Source organism: Heliangelus exortis, chromosome W (assembly GCF_036169615.1).
Source record: "Heliangelus exortis chromosome W, bHelExo1.hap1, whole genome shotgun sequence".
NCBI classification, from domain to species: domain Eukaryota; kingdom Metazoa; phylum Chordata; class Aves; order Apodiformes; family Trochilidae; genus Heliangelus; species Heliangelus exortis.
In genome coordinates, this window is record NC_092453.1 from 11,689,547 (window position 1) to 11,697,782 (window position 8,236).

An 8,236-nucleotide genomic window follows, 5' to 3' on the forward strand; every position below is an offset into this window, starting at 1 on the left:
TTTGATTAACTAAACCTGCCTTCAAAGAGAAGTAATTCTGCTTTGTTGGACTGCCTGATAGATGGAAGAAGGGATTGTCTTCCTGGTGCAGTTTTCTGATTGTTGGAACATATTTGATGAACCAAATCATATCTTGGGGTTTGGAGATTAATTATTTTTGTTTCTCAGTGATCCCAACTGCAGTAAATGTAATTTAAATGGTATAGAAGAGGACACTGCTGCTGTCAGTCTCTTGCTTGGGGACCTTTTAGACCCTGGTGCTGCATCTTTTATTGTTGTGTTTGGAAAAGAAACTCTTAAAAGTGTTGCAGATAGATGTATAGACCCTGGCTCTGTGTTCAGTGTCATGGAGTGGTGATGTAAACACTTTGAAAATACAAAATATGTCTCTCGAATTAGTATTTTTTTTCTGCTCTTTTTAAGATATACCAAACATCCTCAATTAACAGATTTTTTTCCCCAAACTTAACTAGCTTCTGTTTTATATCATGCTTGACAAGCTCCTAAAGATAAGACTGCTTATCCAGTCGCCTCCTGGTACATGGTCCAGACAAAGGTAATAAATTGAACAGGGTGCCAAGGACTGAAAGATAATAATAATTAAAAGAGAAGTTCTTGAGATGGCAGAATCTGTGTTATTTCTAGCAAGTCTGTGTGCCAGTGATTTATGAAAAGACAGAACCCCTTCTGCTGTATAAAACTCCAAGAGAAAAAGGAGAAGTGCGCAGCTCTTCTTCCCCCCCCCTCTCTCGGCACTTCGGCTTCAGCTACGGGACAGAGAAGCGGCAGGAGCGACAGACCCTACGCACCCGACTACAGCCAGAGGCCAGGGCCGGCGGACGGTGATAACATCTTGATTACTTTCTCCTTCTTTTCTCTTCTTAATGACTCTTCTCTCCAAAGTAACTAATTGTATAAATCCTAAATAAATCCTTTTAACTTGTTAAAATCATAAAGCCTGGTTATTTTCGTAAATTCACGCGTCGTCTATGAGTAGTGGCTGAATTTTCCTCGCAAACAAAATATAAATAATAACTCGGATCGTAACATTTAATTGGCGTCACGGACAGGATCAAATTGAGGAAAATATCAGAGCCTGCTCTTAGACTGACGCCTGAATTGCAACACTAACCTTTAAGAAAATTTAAAACAATTCAAATGGAGTCCATGATGTGTTCTGCTAGCCCTAGTGGTTTGACCTCCTTTGACGAAAATGAGATTTGTGAAATCGCTTTGATTCGCCCATTCAAGGAGTTCCTCAAAACCCGTAACTATACCCCGAAGAAAATTCTCTATGATGCTCTTTATAAAGATTATAAGAGTAGAAATTTTACTTCCATTTCTCAAACGATAACAAGTTTGGAAAACAAATCCGCTCTGGAGAAAGACATTAAGAAAAAGTTGAAAAAAATGGGTGTAGATTATTTCTATGTGCGTGCCTTTCTCACCTTGGCTACTATAATTTGGCAGGAGAATGAAGATTTACGCAAAAAATTAGAAAATAGTGAAAGTGGTGTAAAATCTGAGGAGCTGCCAGGGAAATCAAATTCTGAAATCTGTACTAACCCTAAACCGATGCTAGATGGCGCTCCATCGACCTCTGAATATACAACAGACGATGGGGAGTATGTCTCTCCTGAAAGACCCCGTAAAAAAACGGTGCGTTTTGCACCCAAAAGGGGGAAAAAGCGGCTCTCCATTTTAAAAACAAAACCCCAGCCAAAACCTACCAATATCCAGAGAAGTACCTCTCCTGACTCCTCGGAGGGAGAAGTAGCTCAACTGCGCCACTTGGTCAACAGTTTTATAGAAACTGGAACCAAGAGATTTAACAAATTAGAGGGGAAAGTAAATCAGATCGCCATTAGGAGCGAAAGTGCCTCAGCCGCTTCGTCCTCTTGCCATGATTCTTCTGATAGCTCAGAAGATGAGAGCATGCCTATAACTCACAAACGCCTGCGCCCTGTGATAAAAGTAGAACATACACGTGACATGGAAACAGAATTTGAACAAGTTACTCACAAAGAGTTTCCATACTCTCCTCTGGAGCTGACCCAATTGAAAAGACAATTTAGCAGATTGCCCTTGGAAACTGATATAGATTATGTAGTGAGAGTTTCAGCTTCGGGTGGAGATAACATCTTGCTATCCGAAAAAGAAGCTTCCGGCATTTGGGGTCCGGGAATAATGTTAATTACCGGTAATAACCGAGCTCCCTGGTCCCTGACGCAAAGAGCAGCTTATAACGTGGGTTTCACTGACCCCATAGCCAGGGGAGAACCCCATGTGCTGCCTGGAGGCCTCTCCCAGTTATGGGATAATATTCACAAAGCCTGCATAATTCAAATGATATATGAACATGCTTTGGTGATGAAACAAGAGGACCCACTTATGCTGAAAATAAAACCTGAAAGAATGGATATCTTAATCCGAGGCTTACCTGCACAATTGCAGAGTAAAGCCCTACAGATTAAGACTAGAATCGAAACATCACGAAGCACAAACTATACCTGGTCTGATCTGCTCGCAGAATTGACAGAATTTGGACGAAAATATATGGCTCCGGAAGCTAACACTACTTCTGTAAAAGTTTTCCAAACTTCTGCAAATTATAATAATAACCAAAAAATGACTTATGCTGCTGCCACTGCCAGGACCCCCCAAATTCCCCCTTACCAGCAGGAGGAATCACGGGGTGAATGGACAGTTGTAAATAGAGGAAGCCGACGGAGAAATAATAACAATAGAAATAATAACAATAATAACAATAACAATACTAACAATAATACTAACCCCCGTCAAAATAGGCCCCCCCGAGACAGAAATAGTTCACCACCGGGTGAATTGGGACCTTTTGCAAAGCTCAAAGAGGAAGCTAAGCGAAAAGGCATCCCTCCTTCACTCTTAAGTCACAATTTTACCTATGGCCATCTAAAAGCCTTGGTAGAAGAGTGGCCCACCAGGTCAAATTCGGGGGAAAGGCCTGGAACTTCCCAAAATTCGGGAAACTAAAAAGTCCTCTCTCTGCTACTAAAAAGAAAGCAAAAAGACGGCAGAGAGAGGAGACAGGTCCTGACCCCAGTTCAGTAAATTCTACTGACCCCCTAAATAAACCTTGGGAAACCATCCCTACAAATCAAAATGATTGGTCTGAAAATAATGCTCAATCAAATTCCAAAAAATCCAGCCCTCCAAAAGACTGGCAAAATGTGCTAAGATTAACCTTAAATAAAAAAGGTGATTTAGAACTTACTTGTGCAGTAGGACCAAAATGTTATCCTGTAACATTTGTGATTGACACAGGAGCTCAAATTTCCACACTAAAATCTGATGTGGCCAAAAAATGTGGCATTAATTCTTCTGTGAAACCAATATTTGTGAGTGGTGCTTTGGGAAAGCCTGTGTTGCAAAAGACTGCTAAAGTTTCCTTAAAGCTACCTGGAGACGAGGAGTTAATTCGAACCCAGATGATTGTGGATAACATTCCTTACAATTTGTTAGGAATGGATGTATTGATTGGCAGATCCTGGAGAGATGAAAATGGATGCTATTGGAATTTTGGTACTCCCTCACTTAATGTTAGACTGCTAAAAACTGCTCCTCGCCTCCCCCAAAGCCAAATTACAAATGTTAAACAGTATCCTATTCCCTTAGCAGCAAAAGAAGGTATCAGAGAAGTAATTTCTGACCTGAAACAGAGAGGTATAATTGTGCCTTGCCATTCACCTTACAATTCACCGATTTGGCCCATAAGAAAACCAAATGGCAAGTGGAGAATGACTGTAGATTATAGAAAATTGAATGCTAATACTGAAAAATTAACTGCAGCTGTCCCAAATATAGCAGATCTGGTGCTAGAAATCCAGGAAGCAGCTCACCCAATGCTTGCATCTCTGGATGTGAAAGATATGTTTTTCCAGATTCCAATTGACCCTGACGATCAAAAATACTTTGCTTTTACTTGGGATGGCTTACAGTATACCTTCACCAGGTTGCCTCAGGGCTATAAACATTCTCTCACGCTGGCTCACCATGCTCTTGCACAGGAGCTGGAAAATATCACAGAAATAAAAAATAACCCAGATGTGAAGATTTACCAATACATTGATGATGTACTGATAGGTGGTAAAACTGAGCAAGCTGTGAGAACAGTTTATGATGCCATAATTGGGCACTTAACAAGCTTACAAATTGAAATACCTGAGGAAAAAAGACAACCTCCGTCCCAGGAAACCAAATTTCTAGGGATCAACTGGAAAGCTGGAACATGGACCATTCCTACTGATACACTTTCTCACTTAGGGGAAATAAAAGCACCCACAAATAAAAAGGAATTGCAGGAAATTATGGGGACTTTGCAATATTGGCGAAAGCACATACCTGACCTGTCAATCATTGCCAGGCCTCTATACGACCTGCTGAAAAAGCATCGCCTATGGGAGTGGAATCACAACCATGAGGAAGCTTTAAAACTTCTACTCCTAGAGGCACAAACCTTTCAGACCCTGGGACCTCTCCACCCTGATGATCCGATAATAATTGAATGGGGGTTTTCCAACAGTCCATTATCTTATCATTTCTGGCAAAAAGGTCCGTCCAGGCCCATCTCTTTTTATTCACAGTCATTAAAAGATTCAGAAAAGAGATATACTATTTTGGAAAAAGGCCTTCTCACAGTGAGTACTGCCCTTAAGGAGATAAGTAAAATAATTAAAAAACAAAAGGTTATACTGCAAGGACCCTTTAAAGTGCTTACCCAGGTATTATCTGGTCAACCACCCCCTGATGGGATTTCTCAGAAAGGAACGATCAGGAAATGGTACAGTCAAATTGAATATTTTGCTGAGCTGTTTCAAATTGTAGAAGGGCCAGAAAAGCAGTTAAAAATTCAGGAACCCCTTGACTCCACAAATGAAAAGGATTTACTAATGAAAACTCCTAGCCCCATTAAGGAAGCCCCAGAATTTGAAAGCAGTATGCATAATGCCTGGTTCACCGATGCTTCTTCCAGAAGACTGGGGAAAACATGGTTTTTTAAATCTGCTGCAATTAAACCCTCCACGGGAGAACAAATAATTAATCAAGATGAAGGCAGTGCACAAGCAGGCGAACTGGATGCTGTTTTGAATGTATTTGTGAAAGAAAAAGCCACTACAGAACCTGTATATATCTATACAGATTCTTTTGCTGTATTTAAAGGCTGTGTTGAATGGGTAACTTTTTGGGAAATTAATAACTGGGAAATTAATAGCATACCTGTATGGCATACAGAGAAATGGAAGGAAATTCTGCAAGTCGCTAAACAAAATCCCAATTTTCATGTAGGCTGGGTACCTTCTCACCAATCCGATTTGAAAGATGAAGCAAGCAAATATAATAACCAAGTTGATGAATTGGCAAGAATTAGTGTAATTGAAATCAGAGATGCTCTTAACCAAGGTGAAGTCCAAGAATGGGGAAAATTGTTGGAATGGCTTCATTGCAAAAGGGGTCATTCTGGTATCTTTGATTTGTATAAAGAAGCACAATCACGTGGATGGTCTGTGTCGCGTGAGCAATGTAAAACAATAATTTCCTCATGTGATTTGTGTAAAATTCGGTTGGGGGAACACCCTTTGACAGCTGATAACTTACACCTCAGAGATGGTAAAACATTATGGTCTACTTGGCAAGTAGACTATATAGGACCCTTCCGAAAGTCAGGAAACAAACAGTATGTTATTGTAATGGTAGAAGTTATATCTGGGTTAACTTGTGCCGAAGCTTATGCAAAAGCAAATGGGGAAAATACTGTTTCTTTCCTGAAAAAGGTCTTTGGAATTTTGCCTAAACCTAACAGTATACAATCTGATAATGGGACTCACTTCACTTCCCACTTGGTCCAGCAATGGGCAAAGAGTGAAAATATTAACTGGACATTTCATATTCCATATCACCCACAGGCAAATGGAATTGTAGAACGCACGAATGGGTTAATAAAAAAGCTCCTTAGGCCACAGGAAAGCAGATGGGATGAGAGGCTTAATTACGATATTACCACAATAAACAATCGATGGGGCGTTAATGGTTGTCCCAGACTCACAGCATTCTTTCCCGAATCGCCTAATCACGATAACAACACTGAGAAGCAGCCTTCCAGGAACTTCAGAGGAACCTTGCAGCCAGGTCAAGCCGTTTGTGTGAATTTACCTAACATAGGTAGAATTAAGCTCATTTTGCAAAATCCTCTGAATTCAAACACGTGGGTGGCAACAGACATGAATGATAAACAACACAAAATAAGCACAAATTGGATAGTCTGTGTGCAGTAAATGGTTACTTTGTACTCTGTTAACCAATGTATCTCTTTGGTCCTTTGTGCGATTAGGTTTGTGTATTGTACCAGCTTCAGCATTTCTCGGAACTGGAAACCCCCGGCTCAGTCTCAGAATTGGCTACTCTGACACTGGGTACCGAAGAATAACTACATGCTGCCGGAAGATTAGCCACCTTTTTGGCTGGTACGCAGTGATGTGTAAGACCATGATTTTGTTTCTAGTTGTTCCGAAGTTGCTGCTGCTTGTAACATGTCTGGTTGGGTATGCAAAACCTGATTTGATTGGTATTCCAAGGAATACATTGATTCACGAACCCTGGGATAAAAATTCTTTCCTCAATTTGGGACAGAATATAAGTACAGTCCTGGCTTTACAAAATTGTTGGGTCTGTGGTTCACATCAGGGATTCACACAATGGCCGTGGATGGCACACCCTGTCCACCCTAAATGGATGTTGCATCCCTATTCTAAAGCACGTATGAGTAAGAATCCTGTTGTCTGGGAAAAAGACTCACCTGCCTGGGACCTTCATCGCGTCCCAGAGGGGGAATTTTGCCTCAGACGACAGCTGACTGATCGGGATATTAAAACAGGGACTGGAAAAATTCTAGGTTCCTCAAAATGCAAATACACCCTGGCTTTGGGATGGCATTGTACTGATAGAAATTGCAGTACCATAGACTGCTCGAAACGCCCTTTGGCTAAACATAAGACTGAGGTTTGTGGCACAAGTAACAGTCCACGACTTAAGCAAATGTATTATGGTTTGGCTTGGCAGGACCGCTCGGGACGTCCAGCTATTTTTAAGCAATATTGGTCCTCTGTGGATAATTCTGACAGACCTCAGAATTCACGACACCAATGTAAAACCAAGGAGGGAGTATGGCTGTGTAAAAGAGCTGATTCAATTCTTTTCCATGCAGTAGCCCCTCCCACTCGCCGGAATGAGACATACTATTATGATACTCGTTTCCTTCGAGGAAACTTATTTGCAATCAAAGGTCACCATTTCATTTGTGGACATAAAGCCTATCGTAAGCTTCCACAGAAATGGGCAGGAACATGCTATGTGGGGGTAATCAGGCCTTATTTTAAAGTATTGCCTAATGAAATCACACCACACCTAAAACTGGCCAGAGCAAAGAGGTCCTTCGTGAATTTTGATGTGGCTAAATCTGGTTCACAAAAGTGGAGAGGAACCGAATGGACACCTGAAAGAATAATTAAGTATTATGACCCTGCAACATGGAATCCTTATGAAATTATTAATGGAGCATGGGATCCAATTTATAACCTAAACAGAATTATTAGGCTCCAAGCCGTTGTAGAATTGGTAGCTAATGATACCAGCCAAGCTCTGTCCTTGTTAGCAGATGAAGTTACACAGTTACGAGACACTGTATACCAACATAGGCTGGCCTTGGATTATCTCTTAGCTTCTGAAGGTGGAGTGTGTGCAAAATTGAATCTCACCAATTGCTGTCTCAAAATAGATGATAATGGTAAAGTGGTGAAAAACCTTGCCAAAGAATTAACTACCATAGCAAAAACTCCAGTCCAAATCTGGGAAAATCCCAGATGGACATCTTTCTTCTCCTTCATAAATAATATAGGAGACTGGATTTATGTACTGATTGTATTTGGCTTAATTCTTTTCTTCTTGCCATGTGTAATTAGCATCTGTTTCTCTTGGCTGAATGCAGTTCGGGTGAGACGTGTTCACCAAAATTTATCTCCTGACAAGACTGACTCAGACACTGATACCAAGTGCCCAAAGGTCATGACCCCGACTTGAGGAAAACTGCTTAAAACATTTTACCTTCCTTAATGTGTATGTAATAGACCTATGTTATGTCTTACTAATTTTTCCATTGTATCTTCTTCTATTATTATTGTCATTATAATTCTTATAGTTTTTC